The sequence below is a fragment of the Sarcophilus harrisii genome, chromosome 6, assembly GCF_902635505.1.
Source record: "Sarcophilus harrisii chromosome 6, mSarHar1.11, whole genome shotgun sequence".
NCBI lineage: Eukaryota > Metazoa > Chordata > Mammalia > Dasyuromorphia > Dasyuridae > Sarcophilus > Sarcophilus harrisii.
In genome coordinates, this window is record NC_045431.1 from 59,148,212 (window position 1) to 59,173,667 (window position 25,456).

The following is a 25,456-nucleotide window of genomic DNA, read 5'->3' on the forward strand; positions in this document are numbered from 1 at the left end:
TTAGTGTTACTTTATATTTTATATTTTTATATACTTTATATTTAAATATTGTTACATAAGATTTTACAGATAATTCTTTCAATTCTGTATGAAATAAAGAATATATATTGGGGTAGCTAGGTAGTGTAGCATATAGTGCATCAACCCTGATGGAGGACCTGAGTTCAAATCTGGTCTCAGATACTTAATATTTCCTAGCTGTGTGACCCTGGGCAAGTCACTTAACCCCAATTGCCTCAGGGGAAAAAAGAATATGTATTTTTCACATTTTAAGCAAAAATAGAAAAAATTACTCAAGCCTGGAGATATATCAAAGACTAAATATAAGAAGAGAATATAAAGATCACTTAGTCTAAACTCTAAATTGACAAAGGAAGCAAATACATTCAATGAAGATCAAATGGCTTACCATAGTCTCATGGATAATAAATCATGAACTGAATGTGAATAGTCTTCTTACTCCAAAACTCTTCCATTTTATCTATGCTCTGTAAGGTCACCCAGAATAACCAAGGCTGCTCCATCCTATGCTGAGCTAATGTATGAAAATGCACATATAAAAACAACAAACTTTGTGATCAGTATTAAGACAATGAAAAAAGGATGTTGGGTAGTGGGAAATTTAGGAAATATAAAAAGTTTCAGTAAGGTTGATATTCCTATTATGTGGAAGAAAATATATTGAATATTTAAGTTAATTTGCTAATATCACCTAAGAATATTATGAGACATCCGTCATAATAAAAGTTTATAATTAAGTAATAGGTAATTAAAGTTCTTGATTTCCATCTGTTCTTTCCAAATTGTAGAGAGTTGGACCTTTTACTCTTACAGTTTTTCTAAAATCATCTTAATACCCACTTAATATTTTCCCTTTGTCAGCTTTTTTCCTCCTTTGGTACATAAACACAGAAGATAAGATGCAAACTAAAATGGCATACTTAATTAAGACATCCATTGGCTTCTAAGTATTTCCTATTTTGGGGGCAACTAGATGGCACAGTGGATAGAGCACCAGCCCCGAAGTCAGGAGGACCTGAGTTCAAATTTGGCCTCAGACATTTAACACTTCCTAGTTGTGTGACCTTGGGCAAGTCACTTTATCCCAATTGCTTCAGAAAAAAAAAAAAGTATGTGTATTTCCTATTTTTTCTGAGCTGAAAGTACTAAGTAGAAAGTTGCTAACAGGAAAAACAACTAACAACAAAATTTGTGAAGTGACACTGGACAAAAAGTGAAATATTTCAGTCTTGTATGATACTTGATTAGAAAATTTACCAGTTTAATCTTATATGTTAATTCTTTAACAAGGGTTTTCACAGATTGTAAAATTATACTTTGAGTTTAACTTTCTGTCTACCACCCAAAGAAAAGGAAAGTATGTCTTAAAATGTTTTCAATTATGTCAATAGCTCTGACATATTAAATGTATGTGGTATATAACTACCTGAATAAGCCAGGGGATCACATCTTTGCACAGGCCCAACACCAAGCTGAGGAAACTTTTGAATATGTGTCTGGTAATAGATTTTGACTCACTCTTCCAAGGAGCAATCTAGCTTTCTACCACAAAGGTGGTTACAAAAGATGACTTTGAAAAAAATTTTTTGAAAAAAAAATTAAAAATAAAGATAAAGAAAAAGCATTTATTTAATTATTCCTGTGTGAAAAGCAATGTGGTAATTGTTGGCACAGAAAAACAAATAGAAAATGAAGATATGTTTTCAAGCAAGTCATTGTTTATAGGAGAAATTATCAGATTAAGAAGTTTAAACTGCAAGGTAAATGGAAAAACCTTATCATCCTTAGAATGCAATGAGAAACCAGATAATCATGCATCTTGTTTAATTGCCACTGATAAAACTATATCCATTTCTGTCAATGAATATCTAAAAGTGTCAGGGACTTTGATGGCAAGTACTTAAGAAGTTGTCAGATGCTCTCTGCATAAAGGTTCATCCTGCAAATAATATTGGAGTTGAATGAGGAAGTCCAATTGGTTTTAGTGGAAGTGTCTTGAGAACTGGGTCACAATCTGTAACTAGTTCAGGGAAAGGGATGGAAGGAGGAAGGGAGAGAGTTGTGATTTCTGTGGCTTGATTTGCACTAGTTCTACAATAAAGAGAAGTTAGAGGTGAATTTTATGTTCTCATAATGAATTCATACCACCAAGTAACCAATTATCTTTTCATAATGTTTATTAACTGGCATTTATTTCCCCTCTTCCCATTTTCCCTAACTGATATTATTTGTTTTGTTTTTCATTTGTTTTGTTCTTTCTTTAACTCTTTTTAAACAATGTTAGGAATTCTTGCTGAACTTTTGCCAAATCTGTCTTTTTCTTTGAGACTTTGCTTGTAGAATTTTTCCAGTAATCATTTTATTCTGTGTTGATGCCTTCAGCTTCCTTGTCACCATAGTAACTCCTTAAGGTCAGGTTCCTTTGTTGTTTGCTCATTCTTCCAGCTTGCTTCTTGATTTTGGACATTGTGTTAGTATTGGGACTGTTCACTTCTGGGAAACATATTAGGTCTGAACTTCTCCTGTTTTCACAGCTCAAAATGGAGACATACACATTTTCAATGTATCCAAAGTGGTAGGTTCAGTAAGAGAGATCTGTACACTGCCTTCCTGCTCTAATCTCTGCAAATTCTTGAACCAGATTTAGGGTTGTTGACGTGTGTGGTGGAGTGTCGCAATATTTTGTCTCTGTTAACCCACTGTGAGCTACTGTTGGCTGCCCTTTAGTCTTGGTCTCTTGGCCTGACTATTCCATTTCAGGTTTATGTGCTAGGCTTAAGGCTACCACTGACTCACCATTCTGCTCATGTATCCACAGCCCCACAATCAGGTTTCTAGAATTTGTTTTATATTGTGATTTCACACAGGGCCCCATGTTGCTGTTCTCCACACAGATTCACAACTGGTAGAAGAGTAACAAAATTGCTAGATAACACATGTTCCTATTCCTAGAATATATGAGTCCTCAGGTAAATTGTTTTCTCTCAGTGTTTTACTTCCTTTTCCATTCTTTGGTGCTGGAATGCTTCCGGTCCTGCGGCAGCTCCAACCATAACATTACTATACATCTCTATATTTGTGTTCTAAACTTCAAAAAAAAATGCACAGTGATTTTTTTCTTGAATTTTCTGATCAGCATTCATTTCAGCATGTTTTCTAGGTTGATGTGGATGAAGCCCATTGTGCAAAAACATGCTATTATTCTGCCATCTTAACTTCAACCTTCTCCCATCTTGCTAAAAATTTAGTGGATGGTCTCATCTACCATTTTAAACTAATGACTTCTTCCTATGAACTAAGTAATTCTAAGATTGTGTGTGCTATAGAGTTATCATATTCTAAGAAGTAGATGGAATGGCAGTACTGATAACATGATTAGTCACCATATCACTGATTAATATCAGTGCTTAATAACAAAAAATTATTAAATATCTATTATGTGTCAGATACTATGGTGAGCTCTGAGAAAACAAAAAGAGTCAACAGAAAATACTAATTCTCAAAAAACTCATATTCTAATCAAAGAGACAGTAAGCCAAGAAATATATGTAATCAAATTGAATGCTGGATAAATCAGAATTAACTAACAGAATGAAAATTCAAGAATTAAAAAGCATTGGAATAGACTTTGTGTAGAAGGTGAGATTTTAATTTGAGACTTTAAAGAAACCACCAAATTCAGGGGACAAAAATAAGGGAAGACAAAATTTTTGGCACAGGAAACAACCAAAAAAAAAAGTATTCAGAGATAAGAGATGTAGTATCTTGTTTGTGAAATAACATAATCCACTAAATCCATTAAATAAGACATAACTGTTTATATATATATATATATATATATATATGTATACACACACACACACACACACACACACACATATATATATATATATATATATATATATATATATATATATATATATCAAGGATGTAGGGATGGTTTTCTGGGAGGGAGAAACTTATTAAAACAAAAACAAATTCAGTATTTTATGCCTACATTGTATGTGAGAGGAATGGGGCAAAGAAATCCCAACCTAGCCAAAATATGACACTTGAGAGGCAGAGCCAAGATTGTGGAGTAAAAGCAGGAATTTGCCCAATCTTTCCTACAAACTGCTCCAAATTCCTTTACTTAATGAATCTAAACAAATGTCAATGTATCAGAATACACCAAAAGATGGAGTGGCACATTTTCCAGCCAAAGGAAACAGCACCTTAGCAGAAAAAAATGTGACATCAGGGTAGAAGTCCAGCAAGCAGTCTCAGTGCAGACAGAGCTTGAATTAGCAGCAGTAGTGGTAGCATTCAGATTTCTCAGCCTAGAGACACCAACAAGGATTTGGAATTTTAGAAAAAAGGTTTGTGGAACCAGGGTGGGAGCCTAGCACATAATCCCACTAAAGGCCACTCCAGCCCTGGCCCCAGCATCAGCAAAGCATGAGCTCTGAAAGCAGCAGTGTAGGAGGCTCCTGGACATCTTGGTCCAGGGACACCAGAGAGGCCTTGGAAGGTCAGCAGAGAGGATCTGTGGCAACTGTATGAAAGTGTGGCATGTGGTCCCAGCACAAAGCTCACCAGCACAGCTCTAGCCCCAGACTTAGCCCCTACTTTAGCAAAGCAGAACTTTGCTGCATTAATGTACTACATCTTAGAATTACAGAGACAGAAACTCCTAACAATAGTTCCAAGGCAGAAAAAGGGGATTGTAGTCAGGTCCCTAAAAGGATTTCTAAAAACATGTTGAATAGTATACCCCACACCCTGGAAACAGTGCTCTACTTTAACAAAGAGTTAAAAACCAAATATTTGACTAGAAAGCAGATCCAAAAGAAAAAATAAAAGCTTTTGACCATTAGAAATTATTATGGTGACAAGGAAGTTCAAAATACCCTAAGAAGAGATAACAAAGTCAAAGCTCCTACATCCAAAGCCTCTAATTAAAATAGGAATTGGGATCAGGCTATGGAAGAGCTCAAAGGGGATTTTGAAAATCAAGTAAAACAGACAGAGGAAAAATTAAGAAAAGATTTGAGAGTTGCACAAAAGGAAATACAAAAAAAAAACTAAAGAGGAAAAGAATGCCTGAAAAAGTAAAATTGGTCAATTGGGGAAATAGATACAAAAGCTCATTAAAGAAAACAATTCCTTAAAAACTAGATTTGAGCAAATGGAAGCTAATGGCTATAAGAAATCAAGATACAATAAAGCAAATTTCCCCAAAAATGAAAAAAAAATTAAAAATGTGAAATATCTCATTGGAAAAGAAGTGATCTGGAAAATATATCTAGGAAAGAAAATTTTCAAAATTATTGGTCTGCCTAAAAATCATTATCAAGTGGGGATGGAACCAAGAGGGCAGAAAAGGCACAGGCAACTTTCTGAGCCTCTCCCATACCCTCACTACTAATTATTAAATTCAGCATCAAAAATAGCACTTTATTGGTAAAATTCACGAAGATTGGAACTGCAACAATTTACCAGCTAAAGATAATCTGGAAGATCTCCAGAAAAGGTTTGTCCTGAGAGGTGGAAACAGATCAGTGCAAGCAGGGATAGAATGAGAGGCTACTATATTGAGCAGACTTGGGTGGGGTGGGGGAGGGGTGGGGTGGTCTCTCTGGTAAGAAAATTTACAGAGAGGACTCTGCCATACATTGGGCTGTTCTGCTTTGGTTGCAAAGCAGTAGACCCGCAGAGAAATTAAAGCCAAAGGTAGAGGGTACTCTAAAGGAAGTAAATTGCTTAAATAATCACATTTCAGAAAAAGAAATAGAACAAGCTATTAATCAACTCCCTAAGAAAAAATCCCCAGGACCAGATGGTTTCACATGTGAATTCTACCAAACATTTAAAGAACAATTAGCCCCAACACTATATAAACTATTTTTAAAAAATAGGGAATGAACAAGTCCTACCAAATTCCTTTTATGACACAGAGATGGTACTGATACCTAAATCAGGTACAGATATCTAAACAGAGAAAGAAAATTATAGATCAATCTCCCTAATGAATATTGATGCTAAAATTTTAAATAAGATATTAGCAAAAAGACTACAGAAAATCATATCCCGGATAATACATCATGATCAAGTAGGATTTATACCAGGAATGAAGGGCTGGTTAAATATTAGGAAAATTATTAGTATAATTGACCATATTAGTAACCAAATTAACAAAAACTATGTGATCATCTCAACAGATGCAGAAAAAGCATTTGATAAAATCCAACATCCATTCCTATTAAAAAACACTTGAGAGTATAAGAATAAATGGCTTTTCCTTAACATAATCAGTCTGAGCTAACCGATTGGAAAAATATTAAATGCTCTTGGATAGGGTGAGCAAATATAATAAAGATGACAATACTACCTAAACTAATCTATTTATTTAGCACTATACCAATCAGACTCCCAAAAAACTATTTTAATGACCCAGAAAAATAACAGCAAAGTTCATATGGAAAAACAAAAGGTCAAGAATTTCAAGAGAATTAATGAAAAAAAAATCAAATGAAGGTGGCCTAGCTGTACCAGATCTAAATTTATATTATAAAGCAGTGGTTACCAAAACGATTTGGTATTGCCTAACAAATAGATTAGTTGATCAGTGGAATCGGTTAGGTTCAAAGGACAAAACAGTCAATAACTTTAATAATCTAGTCTTTGACAAACCGAAAGACCCCAGTTTTTGGGATAAGTACTCACAGACAAAAATTGCTGGGAAAATTAGAAATTAGTATGGCAGAAACTAGGCATCGAACCACACTTAACACCATACACCAAGATAAGGTCAAAATGGGTTTATGACCTAGGCATAAAGAATAAGATTATAAATAAATTAGAACATAGGATAGTTTACCTCTCAGACCTGTGGAAGAAGAAGGAATTTGTGACCAAAGAACTAGAGATCATTACTGATCACAAAATAGAAAATTTTGATTACATCAAATTGAAAAAATTTTGTACAAACAAAATTAATGCAGACAAGATTAGAAGGAAAGCAAAAAACTAGGAAAACATTTTTCAGTCAAAGGTTCTGATAAAGGCCTCATTTCTGAAATATATAGAGAATTGACTAATTTATAAGAAATCAAGCCATTCTTCAATTGATAAATGGTCAAAGGATATGAACAGACAATTCTCAGATGAAGAAACTGAAACTATTTCTAGCCATATGAAAAGATACTCCATTATTATTAATTATTAAAGATACTCTATTATTATTAATCAGAGAAATGCAAATTAAGACAATTCTGAGATACCACTACACAACTGTCAGGTTGGCTAGAATGACAGGGAAAGGTAATGCAGAATGTTGGAGGGGATGTGGGAAAACTGGGACTCTGATACATTGTTGGTGGAATTGTGGATACATCCAGATATTCTGGAGAATGATTTGGAACTATGCTCAAAAAGTTATCAAACTGTGCATACCTTTGGATCCAGCAATGTTACTACTGGGCTTATATCCCAAAGAGATTTTAAAGAAGGGAAAGGGACCTGTATGTACAAGAATGTTTGTGGCAGCCCTCTTTGTAGTGTCCAGAAACTGGAAACTGATTGGATGCCCATCAATTGGAGAATGGCTGAATAAATTGTGGCTTATGAATATTATGGAATATTATTGTTCTGTAAGAAATGACCAACAGGATGATTTCAGAAAGGCCTGGAGAGACTTACACACACTGATGCTGAGTGAAATGAGCAGGACCAGGAGATCATTATATACTTCAACAACAATACTAGATGATGACCAGTTCTGATGGATCAGGCCATCCTCAGCAACGAGATCAACCAAATCATTTCTAATGGAGCAGTAATGAACTGAACTAGCTATGCCCAGAAAAAGAACTCTGGGAGATGACTAAAAACCATTACATTGAATTCCCAATCCCTATATTTATGCCCACATGCATTTTTGATTTCCTTCACAAGCTAATTGTACAATACTTCAGAGTCTGATTCTTTTTGTACAGCAAAATAACGTTTTGGTCATGTATACTTATTGTGTATCTAATTTATATTTTAATGTACTTAACATCTAATGGTCATCCTGCCATCTGGGGGAGAAGGTGGGGGGGTAAGAGGTGAAAAATTGGAACAAGAGGTTTGGCAATTGCTAAAGCTGTAAAGTTACCCATGCATATATCCTGTAAATAAAAGGCTATTAAAAAATTAAAAAAAATAAAGTGACAGAATACACACACAAAAAAATACTATATGATGATCAATTCTGATGGACCTGGCCATTTTCAGCAATGAGATGAACCAAATCAGTTCCAATAGAAATAATGAATTGAAGCAGCTACACCCAGCGAAAGAACTCTAGGAGATGACTAAGAACCACTACATAGGATGGAATTCCCAATCCCTCTATTTTTGTCCACCTGCATTTTTGATTTCCTTCACAGGCTATTTGTACACTATTTCAAAGTCCTATTCTTTTTGTACAGCAAAATAACTGTATGGACATGTATACATATATTGTATTTAACTTATACTTTAACATATTTAACATGTATCAGTCAACCTGCCATCTAGGGGAAGTGGTGGGAGGAAGGAGGGGAAAAGTTGGAACAAAAGGTTTTGCAATTGTCAATGCTGAAAAATTGTCCATGTATATATCTTGTGAATAAAAAGCTATTAAAAATCATTATCAAAAAAGAATCTGGACATCATATTTCAAGAAATTATAAAGGAAAGGTATCCTGATATTTAAGAATTAAATGGTAAAATGAAAATTGAAAAAATCCATTGATCACCTCCTGAAAAAGATCCCAAAATGAAAACTCTCAGGAATATTATAAGCAAATTCTGGAATACTCAGGGCAAGGAGAAAATATTGCAAGCATCCAGGAAGAAACAATTCAAGTATAGTGAAGCCACTGTCCAGATAACGCAAGATTTAGCAGCTTCTACATTAAAGGACTCGAGGGCTTGGAATATGATATTCCAGAGAGTAATGGAGCTAGGTTTACAATCAAGAATAACAGACCCAGCAAAATGGAATATAATCATTATAGGAACAATCATGATGAAAAGAGCAGAGCTGAATGGAAAACTTAATTTTCAAATACAAGATTCAGGAGAAACATAAGGAAGTAATCACAAAACAGTTATCAAAAGTGACTTGATTAGGTTTATCTGCTTATATTCCTACATGGAAAGATAAAATTCTAACTTATTAGAATTTTCTCATTGTTATGGCAGTTTAAGGGGATATGTATTCATTTAAACTGCCATAAATATATATATAGGAAGAGAGATATGTATGTATGTATTTATGTATGTACATATATACACAGAGGGCACAAGTGTGATTTAAATATAAAGGGATAATATCTTTAAAAAATAATGAAATTAAGAGTGGAGGAGAGGAATGTACTAGGAGAAAAGGAAGAAAGGAGAGGGAGAGGAGGAGGAGAGGGGGAGTAAGTAAATCTTACTCTCATCAGAATTGACTTAAAGAGAAAACAACACAGTTAATATGGATATAGAAATTTATTATTATATTACCCAGCAGGAAAATAGGAGGGAAATGGGATATGGGAAGGGGGGAAATGTTATAAAAGAGGAAGCATATTGGGGGAGAGAATGGTCAATTTCAAAACACTTTTGAGGATGGGTAGGATGAAAGGAAAGAAAAAATAGAACAAATGAGAGGGATACATTTAGCAATAGTAATTGTAAAAGTAATTTTGAGGCAAGTTTTTTGGATGAGGCCTTACTTCTTAAACATTTCTTCATAAGGAAATGATTCAATTTCATAAAAAAATATATATATAAAAGCCATGCTTCAATAGATCAATGATTAGAAGATGTGATCTTTGCCCAATGAGCTATAAATTCATGCATTTGACTTAGCAATACCACTATGAGACATGAATAGCAAAAAAAAAAAAAAAAAATTAAAGGCGGAGAAAAGGAAAAGGAACTATATGTACAAAAAATTTTGTAGACTTCACTTCTCAGGGCAAAGAAGTAGAAATTGAGGGGATGCCCAACAATGGAAGAATGCCTGATTAAATTATGATATATGATTGATGTGTAATATTTTTGTTCTATGGGAAGTGATGAACAGAATGCTTTGGGGGGGAAAAAACATAACTGAACCCCCCCCAACATGAACTTAAACAAAGTGAAATGTACTGTATACAAGGAAATATAGGAAAGTTCTGGGATGACCCAGTGTGAATTCTCAGCAGTACAATGATCTGTAACTATTCTGAAAGATTTATGATGAATAATCCTATCCATACCCAGAGATTATATCTGAATACAGATTAAATCATACTCTTCTTCCTCTTCTCTGTCCCTCTCTTCCTTCCAACTTGTTTCTCTCCCTTTTTTCCTCCCTCCTTTTCTCCCTCCCTCACTCTCGCTCTCATGCTCTCACTCTCATACTCTCTGTTTCTTTTTCTATGTGTGTGTATTAACTTTATTTTTCTTTAGGGTATTTTTATTAGGGTGAGAAGTTCACAACATGATTTTTATTAAAATGTTTTTGGTAACTCCACAGGTGGTTTCTTGGTGGAAGTTGGAGTCCGGGTAAAGGAGAAAATGTGGGACTGAAAACAAAAAATAAGTAAAGAAAATTGTTTTAAATGTAACTGGTGAAAATATTACATAAATAAGGTTTTTTTTTAAATATGAAACTTGATTATTATACTTGTTTAGAAGAGATTCATGATTGGATTTTTGTTTGGGCTAGACAAAATTTTAGTTTTTTTTCTCAATTCAGATTTTTTAGCCCATTTGAATCTAGCCCAAATCAAGCAATAGGCTCTAATTTGAAAGAAATAAAATTTTCTTGGTCCAAGTACATACATGAATGTGCGTGCACACACACACACACACACACACACACACACACACACAGAAAGAGAGACAGAGAGAGGAGTGAGGGGAAGAGGAAAGATAGAAAGAGTGGGAGGAGGAAAGAGAGAGAGGCAGAAGGAGGGAGGAAGGAGAGATACAGACAGAGAGAGAGAGAGACAGAGAGAGACAGAGAGAGAGACAGAGACAGAGACAGAGACAGAGACAGAGACAGAGACAGAGACAGAAAGACAGAGAAAGAGGTTTTTGTATCTACAATGTTAAACGTATGAAGTACGTTGTTATAGTATGACCCTTCCCCATTTTTTCACTCTAATTATGATCACCAAAAAATAAAACAACCACAACTTAGTAAATAATTCTTAGGGAATCATCTAGAGTCTAAGCAACTTGTTTGCTGCTTATGGTGATGCAACTAACTATTGAATGTTACAAGTAGTATTTGAAATCAGGTCTTCCAAATACCCAAATTTTTCAATCCTATACTTTTTTCTATCTCATGTACGAGAGTGATAATTTCATAAGCATGGAGCAATTCTTCTACCAAAGCAGAGGAAAAAGTCGCAACTCAACTTTTACCCAGTAAATATATCATAAATATTTCCCTAAGAGCTTGAGAAATGATTTATCTAGGGTTGTTACTTAGTTTAGTAAAAGGGAAAAGAAGGATGGTTCTCTGCCTCTGACACAGGATAACTAAATGACCAAGTGCAACTACTAAAATTATGAATGCCCAGAATACTCTGTAAATTCAAAGTTTATGATTTAAAGGCAAATTATGAATTTGTATCAAAGGAGAGAATTACCAAATCTGAAATATTGATTAAATTATAATAATTAAATAATTAAATTAAATTAAATTTAAAAATTTGGACTCCATGTGTCTCCCAAATCATGTGTAGGTATGTGTATATATATATATATATATATATATATATATATATATATATATATATATTTATATATATATATATATGTATACATATATATGCATACATATAGATATATAATAGATGGGGGTAAACAATGCATACATATGTAAATATAAACACATTTTTATGTCTCTCTGTATATATACCTGTGTGTGTGTATAAAAGCATGCATACACACAAACACGCATATCCCTTTTTATTTTCCTACTTCAAATATATCATTCATGTCACCTGTTCCTTGGAGACCATGGATCTCCTTGTTTAAGTTTTAATGTACATTTATATTCTGGCAAGTAAGAAAGACCAGGAACTGAGTTCCCTCATTGTCCTTTCCTCTGAGACCAATATTCAAGAAATGGAATCACAAATAAGTGGCTCTTGTCAAAGTAGGTTTCTAAAATATTTGTGTTATATCTATCACCATGAGTAACTGCAATTCAGAGCTCTTTCACACATTCAATAATATAACTTGGGGTGAAAATGCAAATATGTTTTAGTAATAAGACATTTTCAATTAACAACTTGAAAATGAATGATGTTAAAGCGACAACAATTTTTCCTTTCTCTGAATGGTACCATGGCACTCCATATTTCAAATCTGCAGAAGCAGGCCTTTGTTAATATAATGTGCCACACTATGAAAAACATCTACAATAATGCTAACAATTTCACTGTTACCCAATTATATATTTATCTTCTTTCAAAATAAAAAAAAAAAACATGGAGTATATTTGTTGATTTGTCGGCAAATGCTGTGTTAAAAACAACTTATTTAAGTATTACTTCATTTACATTTTGAACAAGAACTGTCATGTTATAAAACTATTATTGAGCCTTGGAATTTAAACTTTGAAAATGCTTTTCAATAGCATTTATTGAACTTCTGTGCTCAGATATTAATGGGGGGAGGTATAAACATAATACATTCTCTTAAATCAAGACAAACCAGGCTTATCTTAAAATGAATTAGAGAAAGCCTTGAATTTCAGTTTTCAAATGTGATAGTCATGATAAAAATGCATCAATAAGTATTCGTAAAGCACCCCCACAAGTGTCACACTACATAAGGCTGTTTATAACATAATATGCCTCCATTAGAAGATCTCCACGGACTTACAGTGAGGTTATTTGTAAAGAGAAGTGATACAAAATACTTTCTGCTTAAAATATTGTGCTTTTAAGAGAAATATTTCAATCATCTCTGAAAGAAAAAGAGAATGCATAATTAGTCATTAAGGCCCAATGCTAAAGTATCACCATTACAAATATAAAAGATCACTTCTAACAAGTAAAATAAAAATCAGACTTTATTCTAATACTGTCCTGGCATGTAATGCACTGAACTTCTGTTCATTAAATTTGACTTTGAACACGTGACATGACTCATACAGGGGGAAAAATTCATGATTAAATGTATCTGAATTGGATAAAATCTTCAAAAGGCTCTCTTTCGACAATAGCCCAAGGGCTTGTCTAAAGTTCTGTTTGAACACTTACTGGTATGGACATCTTTGATTTTATAAATGCATTTTTCTTCATTGACCTGTAAAATTAAACAAGTTACAATTAAAGCTAAAAATAAAGAAATTTTTAGAATTTTCTGTTACACAAAGTTCCCTTCCAAACCGGGATAATATCTTCCTCCTGAATGCTTCTTTTGTTTTTATGTTTTTGTTTTTGTTTTGTTTTGTTTTCCTATAGGTATTTATATTCTTTGTGTACTCTAATTGTCTTACTGTAATTTGGTTTGTTTTATATTAAACCTTTACTTTCAACTGTGTTTAGACCTCCTGATAAGATTGAAAAACTTTTTTTTTTAGTATTTTCCCTTTACTATCTGTAGTCTGTCAGAATTCAATTGGTCATTGAGAGATTAGTGACTGGCTTAGGATCACTCAGCCAGTACATAGCAGAGGCAGAATTTGGATGCCTCCCAGAACAGCTTTCCATTCACTGTATGTATTCCTTTCTCTTTTTTTGTAAACAAAGTTGCATATTTCATTTCCTGTATCATAATGTAAGTTTTCAGGGGGTACATGTTTTTTGTTGGTTATTCCTACAAAAACAAGCCAATTCTTTATAAATACTAGGCACTAAATATTCAGTGAGGAAAGGAATTTTTTAAAAAGGAAAGAAAATTTCTTTTGATTTAACTTTTTATTGAATATTAACAAAAATATACTTTTATATATGAATAATGTAATATTATATATTACATACCTGCTAAATGTTAAAAAATATTTATCTAATTTAATATCTGTAGAGAGCCACAGATGATGGGGGAAATCTGGGTAAGGTATAAGACCTTTCAGACCAGAGGGAATGTGCTGACATGTCTGGTTCAAGTCTTGTCTCTTCTTGGGGCATCCTAGCCTTCATGAGAAGTCAGAAGAGGCATGATAACCTGTGTTCTACTTGAAACAGATACTTGTAGTAAAAGAGACATTTACATATTAATAGCAGAGTGCTTATAGTTAGCACATGCTCAGTGGGCTGTAGTGATATCATCTTACTAAGGTATTTAGGGCTGAGAGAACTGGAAATAAATAGACTCCATATTTGACCAAAGACTCAGGCTGGTCCTGAGATCCTTGAGAGAGCTAGTCCAAATGGTATATTTTGGCACACCAACTTGGGGGTTCCAGAAAGCACACTACAAATATCACTCATCTTTTTTAATTTTACAAAATACATGCACATATAAATATATGTGTATGTGCCTATACAATAAATGTAATGATACATATTATGTATTTTATAATAACTATTACATACCTATTATATGTTTATTTTTATATGCATGTATATATGTGTGTGTGCTATTTTCTTGGATGCAATGTAATCAACACTATATTATCTCCAAATAGGAATAACTAGATAACTTACATATCAATAAATAACAAACCATTTACAATATTCCTATTTTATCTTATCCTTACCCAAGAATCTTTCTTAAATTAACTGTAACTTAACATCTATATTCATGTCTAAGATAAATAGTATGAAGTACTTTTCTTTGAAATTATTTAACACAAAATAAACTATTGCACATATATCACAGTTCAATGCATCTATGATGCGATGAATATCTCTATGCTTCCCCAAAAATCTTCTATAGAGCATCTATCCAATATCTTGCAGGTTTTTCTCAAATCATTTGTGTGGCATTGGGATACCCATCTATTTTTTTCTCTTACTTTTTTCATATGCCTAATCCATCTCATTTCCTAGTCCTACCTAGTCTGATCTTTTATGCCAGTTCTTACATTGAAGTCATTGTTAATATTGTGCTATCCACAATTTGTATCCAGCAAAATCAACTCCATTGCCTTCAGGATGATCTTAAATTTTGATTTTAGGACATGAATATAGTAACATAAGATAACAAGAAGACTATCCATAACAACAAAATTGGATTCTATGTCAAGGAGAAGCTGAATATCTTATAGCTGTTTTCCTACACTGTCTATTCATTTACAATAGATATTGAGTTATTAGCTGTCATTACTTTAAAGGTGTTTTTCTTTTTATGCTTATTAAGAACATTGCAAAATGAATGCCAATTATAAATTCAATTAAAATACCTTAAGTGCTTGCTAAGCCCAAAGCAAATTTCTGATTGTCTTGAAATGCATGGTGAAATCAATTCTTATTTTTATCTTGTCAATCCATCCAATTTGACCCATCCAATCCAAAAGACATTAAGTGATTACAACATGGTACTGAACTAAGTGCTGGGGGATACAATGAATAACAAGAAAAACAATCCCTAGTTTCAATGGGGATTACAACTTAAAGTGAGGAAACAACACACAAAAAGAATCGGAAGAGTTGTAGGGATAGAAGACCAGGAAGTATCCAGCACCAGATCACCTTGTTCCCCAGAGTTGACACAAGTTAGACTGAAATCCTTTCATTTAGCCAGAATTAAAAGAATAAATGAAGTCTGGTTACATTTGTAGTATTAGCATTAATATTAATGTGGCTTGGTTTCTCTAATAGTATACCAATCCACCATTATTAGGTAATGATTTTACATTTACATTAAAAATAAAAGAAATAAAATATGGAGAAAGAGGAAAATCAGGTAAATATAAGTAAGAATGTACTATTAATAAATTCATAAAGAGAAAAAATAAAATATTGGAGATGTTTATTGGAGTTAATTGTATTCCAGCAATAAAGCAGGAATGAGGCTTACAGACAGATGCTTAAGGATTGTACTGATGACCACTGGTTGTTGAGACCTACGAAATAGTACTCAAAATATCTAATGGATTATTTATAGAGTATTTGTGGGATGGCATTGATGAGGATGCTAAAAATGAAAAGATATTCATAAGTATAAATTTTGATAAATTCTGGATTACTTGAAGCATAAGTACTAGAGTTTGTTTTTAGTTTAGTTTAGTTTTGTTTTTGTTTTTTAAAGACCTTCTACTCTTACATTTAAATCCTAGAAATGCCTATTTTTCCTATTTCATTTAATAACTTCTTTCTATTGCTTCCCAAGAAAGACCAAATTTCTAAAAGAGAGCATATTATAAACCAAAGGTATGTTGCCACTTAGGAGAAGTATTTTCCCTAATCTTGTTCTTTTTGTTGTTTTTCCTGAACATCTACCATATATGGTTTCCTTCTTCCTTGCATGGATTCCTCCAGGCTCTCACTTGGTTTTCTACAACAATTTCAGGTATTTATGATGCAAAAATGGATTTGAAAAATCAAGTTTCTAGAAAAAAATATAGCTGCAGAAATCAAGCAGGTAATTGCAAACAGCAGCAAAGACAATGAAAAATTAAAACTCTTTAAACTGAAGGCAGTCAAATGAAAATTTGCATAATTTGAGTGGGAAGGGAGCAAAAGAAAACATTAGACATCAGGTAAAACAGAAGCAATAAATTAAAGAGCCACAAAAAAGAAAATTACATAAGAAATGTGCCTCTTCCTCCCCCTTTCTGGAAGAGAACTTGCCTTAAATGCATGTGGGTTTTGTTTTAAGGTGAGCTTGTTGTAAAAGCAGGTGATTATGTTTTAAGAAACATTTTGCTATCATAATTACTGAAGAGACCAAACATATACAACTTCTTCAATACATGATTTCTATTTCCTCCACCACTCCTATTCCCATAGGTAGTATCACTTTGCTCATGAAACTACTTTGTATCATTTATCTTGGTACATACAATTTTCCACTTATAGAATTCAAGATATTCATGGATGGGGAATAATGTTCACTTGGTATCAATGGCACCTAATTTAATTATTAATTAATACATTATTTAATATTAATTATATTATTAATTAATTAATAATAATAAATTAATTAATATTATTAATTATATTAATTAATAAATATTAGTTACTTAATATAAGCATGTTGCATGAAATTATTCTTTGGAAATAAAAGTTTTTTTTTTTTTCTCTTTTTGTAGTGGGGCAAAGTATTTTCAACTAATACCAGGTCTGAGATGGACTCTGCTTCAACTGGCCACCAAAGATAAATATTAAATTTTCAGTGTGAACATTTATATCTCAGAAACTGGAAAATGTTATAAATCAGGGTTTGAACTATTTTTGTTGATCATCTAGATTTAAGGAAGTAAAGAAGAAACTGCTAATAATGCAGATTAAACTTAAAAGTGTGTGGGGAAACTTCAGAACACTGACTGTTAAATATTTACCCAGAACAAACTTATTGGTATCCAGCTCTATTGTAGGCATGACAGCAGAAAAATACACATTCTGATTTTTTAAAATAATGAACTAAGTCCATTAAATGTGAACATCATGAAAGCGAATGGATAATAATGTAAAATATTCATTACAACTGAAACATTTATGTGATTGAAACAGTGCTATGGAAATGTCTTCTGTGAGTCTTGTCTTCTTGGACAAAAGGAATTTCAATATATCTGACCAAATTACACTTTAATAAAGTGTATCATAAAAGTGTGGTATTATATGAATAAAAACTGTTATCAGAATTTTTTAATGTGAATTGAAAACCCCACTATAGTCACTATATACTCCCTGAGTATAGAAGAGAAGACATCCTCTTAGTGAATATTACAGAATGAGAAAAGGACCTCAAAATCATGCAGAACAATTTATACGCAAATAAGAATTTCCTTGCAATGTCCCTTCCATGTAGTCATCTAGACCTTTCTGGACCCCTTATTTACAGTGAGGGGAACTAAGTATCTTCTGGGGAATTCCATTAGGAAGATTTTTGTTTTATTTTATGTTATGTTTGGATTTCTTTTTCTTTTCCTCCTTACATCAAACTAAACTTTGACTTTGGTTTTCTGGGACAAAGAGAATACCTGTAGATTTTCCCTTGAGATCAAGGAGAACTGTCTCTTCTCCCAAAAAAACAAAGACCTTCACATACCACTTGGTAGTTCTGATATTTATAGGAAAATTTCTAAATTGTATTAGGGGCTCTTTCTTTTTACTTTGACTTTTTAATCCTTTCTTTATTTTAACATTATTTTATTTTTTCCAATTACATATGAAGATAGTTTTTAACATTCATTTTTGCAAGATTTTGAATTCCAAATTTTTTTCTGCCTTACTCCCTGATCTCTCCCCTCCCCACTACAGCAAGCAATCTGATACAGTTTATATATGTAAAATCGTATTTAACATGTTTCCATATTAGTCATATTGGGAAAGAAATATCAGGATAAAAGGGAAAAATCACAGGAAAAAATAAACAAAAAAGGTAAAAACCATATGTATTTTTGATATGCGTTCAGTATCCATAGTTCTTTCTCTGGATATGAATGTATTCTTTATTGCTTTAAAGAACTTTTTTTGTTGTTTGTTTGTTTTACTTTTTCATATTTTAGTAGTATTTTATTTTTCCAAATACATGTAAAGGTAGTATTCAACATTCATTTTTTTGTCAGATTTTGTTTTCCAAATTTTTTTCTCAGTCTTTCCCTAATTTCCCATCCTCCCCAGCAGCCAATCTAATATAGTTTAAACATGTATAATTCTTTCAAATCTATTTCCATTTTTGTCATGTTGTATAAGGAAAATCAGACCAAAAATGAGAAAAAAGAGAAAGAAAAAGCAAACGAAAAATAAATATACTCAAGGCTTCAATCTACATTCAGTCTGATTGTGTATGTGTGTATAACACACACACACACACACACACACACACACATATATATATATATATATATATATATATATACACACACACACATACTCATGCATTTGACCATATGTAAATATGCATCTAAAACAATATTAGTATGACTGACATATAATGTATATTTCTCTCATGATTGAATCTTTAAGTTTGAATTTGTTTTGAATCAATGATTACTAGCCCTACTTTTTTTTTTCTAATAAATTCTATTCCTGATCTTTGCTGTAGTGTTTGTGTATATCTTCTTTTCTATCTCTGCTGACTCTTCTACTTTAATTCTGCTCTTTAACTAGTCTGGTTATTACTTAATTTCCCTCCATCCATGGATACATCTCTTTGTCTTCTCCCACACTTTGCTTCCCCCTTTACCCATCCCTATCCTCTTATTTCTTTTTTTTAGATTTTGTAGGATATTATACCTTTCATGGTAAATGTTGTTTATTGAACTTATTCCTGATGTGTATAGGTTTTCAGAACTGTGAGCTCTCCTCTCCTCTCTAATGTCTCTAAATGTCCCTCATTTATATAACATAATTACTATTTTTACCTTTTCCTAGACAATTTTCCTTATTTAAAGTCAGATGATACTGAAACTTCACCTCAGATCTTTCTTTTGAACTATCCAGTTACTGATGTCAATCTTAAACTTATGGTGTAGAATTCCAGGTAACAAATATAAACAATTTGCCCATATTAAATTCCCTGAAGTTGATATTTGATATTGGCTTTTATATGTTGTTTTGAGAGAAAGGCCTGAAGATCTGCAAGTTTGTTGAATGTTCTTTTTTTTTTTTTCATTCAATATTATGGATAATTTTTGCCTACAGGACTAGTTCTTTTGATTCTCAATATATATGATTCCCAAATTTGTTTTTTTTTTAATTTTTTATTGTGACAATCTGGTATAATTCTAATTATAGCTCCAGCATATTTGAATTGCTTTTTTGTTGTTATTTTTTTCTTACAATTTTTTTTTTGTTTAATCTGAAACTTTTGAAATTTGGCAATAATATTCCTATTGTTTGATTACCTTATCTTTTATCAGATTCTTTTTTCTTGCCAATCTGATGTGGGGTAAAATTATAATTATATAATAATACTTTTCAACTCATCTTTTTAATCCAAGAGGAAAAAAATTACATGGCCCAAGTAGAAGTTCTAATTGTTTTTTTCCTACTGTCTTAAAGCCTTTACCTACTCATGAACTAAATTAAAAGTTAAAGGAATAACAAGGAAAGACTAAGTAAAAGTTTTAACTTAGTATCTACCTGGAACAGAAATATGGGATGAACAAATGATGATTTGCAATGAATTAATGTATTTAAAAAGCCAGATATCTTGAATTAAAGATCAAGTTTATAAATATTATGTCATCCAATAAGCTTATACATTTTATTTTTTCCTTATTAATTTGGATGCATTGAAGGAGGGAAGGAAGCAAGAAAGAAAACAGGTAAGGAAGAAAGTAACAGAGGGAGGGAGGAAGAAAAGAAATAAGCAAGGTTTTTGTTGGCAGGAGTTGTTATTGAATACATTTATTCTGAATATAGAAGCCACTAAGGATCTGACTTGTGGATTTTGTTGGGGCTACATCACTTATATTTATATATTTATATGGCTCTACATATCAACATTAGGGATTGGGAACAAGTCACTGTCTCCAACACTAGATGGTAAAGTTTTCCAATAAAGCATCAGATAATCAGATATAGTCTCTGATAAGACAGTTCTAAGGAAGCAGTATAAACATGCCAGTTTGTTACCAGCATCAGAGTCACCACCCATCACACTGAAGACTTAGGGCACCAATATTGATCTTCCTAATGCAGAATCCCCAGGCCTACAATGAAGATGTCTTCAGTCTCCCTAGAACAGCGGGAAACTAATAATCTCCACACATTGGACTGGGTTTGCTCCCATCCTGGAGAGATTTAGTCATGAGTTAATCTGGCTCACTTTGAGTAGGAAGCAGTTACAAGTGTTGTTTTGTTTTTCGTTTGAGGAAAGTGTTATTGTTATCAACATTTTGCAGTTGAGATAATTGAGGTAGCAGAGGCTGAGACTTTCCTAGGATTATACAGATTTTATATATTTGAGGCTAGATATGAACTTCCTAACTTCAGACCTGATTACTATATTAAATATGGGATGAAATATTCTTTTGAAATTATACAAATTTTATTTCATAAAGAGATTTTTTCCCTGTTAAACTTTCCCATTGTAACATTAAAGATCAGTTTAACAACTCCTGATATCATTTATCACCAAATAAACTAAGTCAGAGTGATCCTTACCCACAGACACATTCCAATCTAGTTGTTGAGTTTCTATGATCAAGTAAATTATGCATGAGCAATAAAAATTAATTTTTTATGAGTGCGGTAAGTTGTCAGCTGGTACTATTTCTATGAAACTTTTATCAGTACAGTTTTGTCTGTCAGCTAGTGGGCTATAATTGAATTAGATCATGCTTAATAGCTTCCAGGCAATTGATCAACCTGGGATGTGACAACATATTCCAAGCTTTACTATCAGTCTTAATTAGAGTTGTAAAAATTTAATTGCATGTCTTAAACAGGACTGTCTGCATGAGGGCAACCATCAGTCATATAAAGACTATATAAATCTTTAAAGTTTCAATATGCTTATTTATTGATTTGGTTCACAAAGGAGGGAAATGTGCTATTATCCAAGGAACAGAACATGGAGCAAAAAGGGTCATAGATGATAGGAAGAAGGTTAAAACAAATCTATATATTTCCATGGAATGGATCTTAAAAAATAAGAATGTGGCTTGTCATCAAAAACATTATCAAAAAAATCCATTTATATTCACATACTGAAGTTAAGCAGGAGATGAGTATGCTAGCCAGATAAAAGAAAATTCACCTATACTCTGGTTTTCCTTCAGATTGTATAAATCTTCAGTCTTTTTAAAGAAAACTCACCAAGATGTGAACTTACAATCTAAATGAATTAGGTGATATTTTAATTTCTAAAAAAAGGATATCTTTTAAAAATTAGGACATATTTAATGAAATCAATAAAATATTGTTAGAAAACAAAAGCATTAAAAAGAAAGGGGATGTCTCTGTTTCCCATATGCAATATGTTATATTTAAGTGTCTTTCCTGATTCTGGAATTTTTTTCACATATGAAGATAATATTCAACCCAGGAATAGGAATATTGTCACGTGAAGCAAAAATAGTTGTCAAATGCAGAAAGTTGTCAAATGAAGGGGACGAGTCTGTCACTGGAAATAGTTACAACAGGAGAGGGAACTGTTTGACTATCTTTGCTATGGGGTAGTGGGTCAAGACAGAAACCCTTGATAGGTGTCATCACATTACTTTGACCTTGTTCCTTGAAGGGAATTTTAGGAAAAGACAATAGAAGTTTATAGAAGATCTCAAAACAAAGCAAAAGAAGATCACAGGGAAGAAGTATGCCTGGCCACATGTTGTCACCCTGGGGCAAAGTCCAATCCACGCTTGGCTTGCCATAGATTTATTAATATTTTTCAGAGAAGCACTATCTAGAAATAATAAGATAATCACCCTGTAGTACTGCTCCTTGATCAGACAATAGTCTTGAATATTAGGTTCAGTTTTGACTACCAGATTTTATGTTGACTATTGGTAAATTAAAGAATGTTCATGGCTAGAATTTAGAAAAGAGTAATTAGTATAGTAAAGAATTTTGATTTTATTTCAGATGAAAATTGATTCAAGAGGAAAAACATGTAGTATAGACAGAATAACTTGTCTTAAGGATTATGAGCAACAGGTGAAAGTTGCAAAGAGATAGTTTCAGCTTTTGCAGAAGAAAAATGTCCCAGGAATTAGAACTACCAAAAAGTGAAATTTCTTTTTTTTTTTCCTTCATTCATTATTCCCCCTCCCCTCCTGCTCACAAATGGATACCATTAGGCGCAAATCTTTGTGTGTAAAAACATTATATATTTCTATTCATCAGTTCTTTCTCTGGATGGATATGATATTTTCCTTCATATGTCCTTTTGTAGTTAATTTGGGTACTTTATAATAATCAAAAAGATTTAGTCACTCAAAGTTGTTATTAAAATACTGGTATTGCTATATACACCATTCTCTTGTTCCTGCTAATTTTGCTCTATTATTTCATGCAAGTCTATCCAAGGTTTTCTCAAGATAATCAAGCTCATCTTTTCTTATAGCAAAGCAATATCCCATTACAATCTCATACAGCATTTTGTTCAGCCATCTCCCAATTGACAAACATCCCTGCAATTTCCAGTTCTTTGTCACCACAGAGAGCTGCTATAAATATTTTAGAACATAGAAGTTATTTTCCTTTTTTCTTCTAATCATCTTTGAAAGTAGACCTACTAATGAAATTGTTTGGACAGTGTATAAGCCGTTTAATAACTCTTTGGCATAATTCTAGATTACTGTCCCAAACAGTTGGATCAGTTTACAACTTCACCAAAAATGAATTAATGTCCCACTTTTTCCCAAATTTCCTCCAATATTTGTTGCTCTTCCTTTCAATTATTTTAGCCAATCTAATGGGTACAAAATTATATCTCAATGTTGCTTTCATTTGTATTTTTCTAATAAATAATGATTTCATGGATTTTTTTCAAATAACAATAAAATGTGTTGAGTTCTTCATCAGAGAAGAAACTGTCCATAATTTCTTCCAGTTTTCTTCTTTCTTTGTTATCTTGGCTACATTTACTTTCTTTGTACAAAACTTGTTTTTTTTTTAATAATTGAAATCATCCATTTTATACCTCATCTTGGCCTCTATCTTTTGTTTATTCATAAATTCCCTATCTATAGTCTGACAATTAATATGTTCCATGTCCTTCAGATTTATTTGTACCATCATTCTTTTCAATGTACATTTTAGCCTCATCTTTGTAAATGGTATAAAATATTAGTTTATGTTTAGTTTCTGCCATATTGCTTTCCACCTTTCCCAACTTTTTATTACCAAATAATGAATTCTTATCCCCTAAATTTAAGTCTTTACACTTGTGAAATACTAGGTTGCTATGTTTATTTTGCTACTATAAATTGCATGGTTACTCAGTTCCATTGATCTATGGTTTTGGTAATTACTCCCCATAATATAGTTTAAGATCTGGCACTGCTAAACCTTTTTCCTTTACATTTTTTATTACTTCTTTTGATATTATTGATTTTTTGTTCTTCCAAATGAATTTTTGATGAATGTTTCTTGAATTGAATTGAATTGAACCCCATTTCTATTTAAAGCATCAAGGAGAGATACACGGGAGAGACAGATATTTAAGCAAATAATTTAATCTAACCCAGGGTCTTAAAGAATAATAAAATAATGTGTTAGAGATTATGCAAAATAAAAAAAAAATAATATCTGCTCAGCATCTGTAGATATTATTTATATCTTTCAAAATGTTTTGTATTCATCATCATTCATCAGAATGTATTCATTCTGACAGCAATTTAGGCAAGGAAACACTCTTATTTCTTCCCTTTTTTTTACAAGTGAGGAAAGTTAGGTATATAGAGATTATGTAGAGAATACTTCTGTAATGACTCTTTCTCTCATCCAAATTAAACATTATATATAAATATATATACAGATATATTCAAATATATATGTACACATTTAACATGTATATACACATACATATATGTATACATATGTATATGCATGTATATACATACTTATAGTTACTAGATAGGTACAGTTATTAGACAGAACTTCCATTAGTCATCCTGTTAGCTCATCAGCTTGAATTTCTGTTATCTTTATTAGTTCAAATGTTCTCATTCATATAGAACTTTTTCCTTAAATCAAAAACTCTGTGTTGCATTACTTATACCCCCCTCAATTGCAACGTATATTAATCTTTTCATTCACTCACTGAATCATGTATATCTTTCTTCTGCATTTGCAGTGATATTTTATTTTATATTGCTTTGTCTTAATTTTAGTATTTATTTGATCTCTTCCTTTAATTTCTGCATTCCCCAGTTCCACTTCTGACACAGTAACCAAAATGATTCTTTTCATGCTTAAGTCTGATCATGTCCATAACACCTCAAGAAAGTTCAATACCTCCCTATTAATTCTTAGATAAAATACTAACTCCCCAGCTTGACATTTAAAGTCCTTTACAACCTCAGTGAAGCTTACCTTTCCAGAGTAATTCTACATTGCTCCAGACAATAATAGGTCTGCTTGCTGTTCTCCAAACTTGACATTTGATCTCCTCTCTCTATGCCTTTGTACAAGTTTTATGACAAGAATGGAATCTTTTATCTTGTTCTTTTAGACTGTATGGCTATGTTTAAGGTTGGGTTCATATGCAACTCCCTATAAGAATCTTTTCCTGATCTCATTCATTTAACAATCAAATTTCCTGTCAGCTATGGGATTTATACTCCTTATGAAAAACAAGTTCCCAAAGGACAGGAAACTAATTTTTTATTTCCTTCTCTCCTCTGCCCCTCCTGATGTATGATCAG

The 25,456-nt window shown here is 32.4% G+C and overlaps 1 long non-coding RNA gene across 2 annotated transcripts in view; it reads right to left on the reverse strand.

The window, feature by feature from the left end:
• Positions 1 to 25,456, reverse strand: part of LOC116419875 — a 45,098-nt gene that overhangs the window by 5,709 nt on the left and 13,933 nt on the right. The window contains exons 1-2 of one of the 2 annotated variants that reach the window (XR_004230208.1): positions 12,907 to 12,984; positions 410 to 535 (exon numbers count right to left, since the gene is read on the reverse strand). This is a non-coding gene — a long non-coding RNA (uncharacterized LOC116419875). Of the gene's footprint in view, positions 1 to 409; positions 536 to 12,906; positions 12,985 to 25,456 lie in introns of those variants that run through there. The other variant, XR_004230207.1, reaches the window with a different exon arrangement.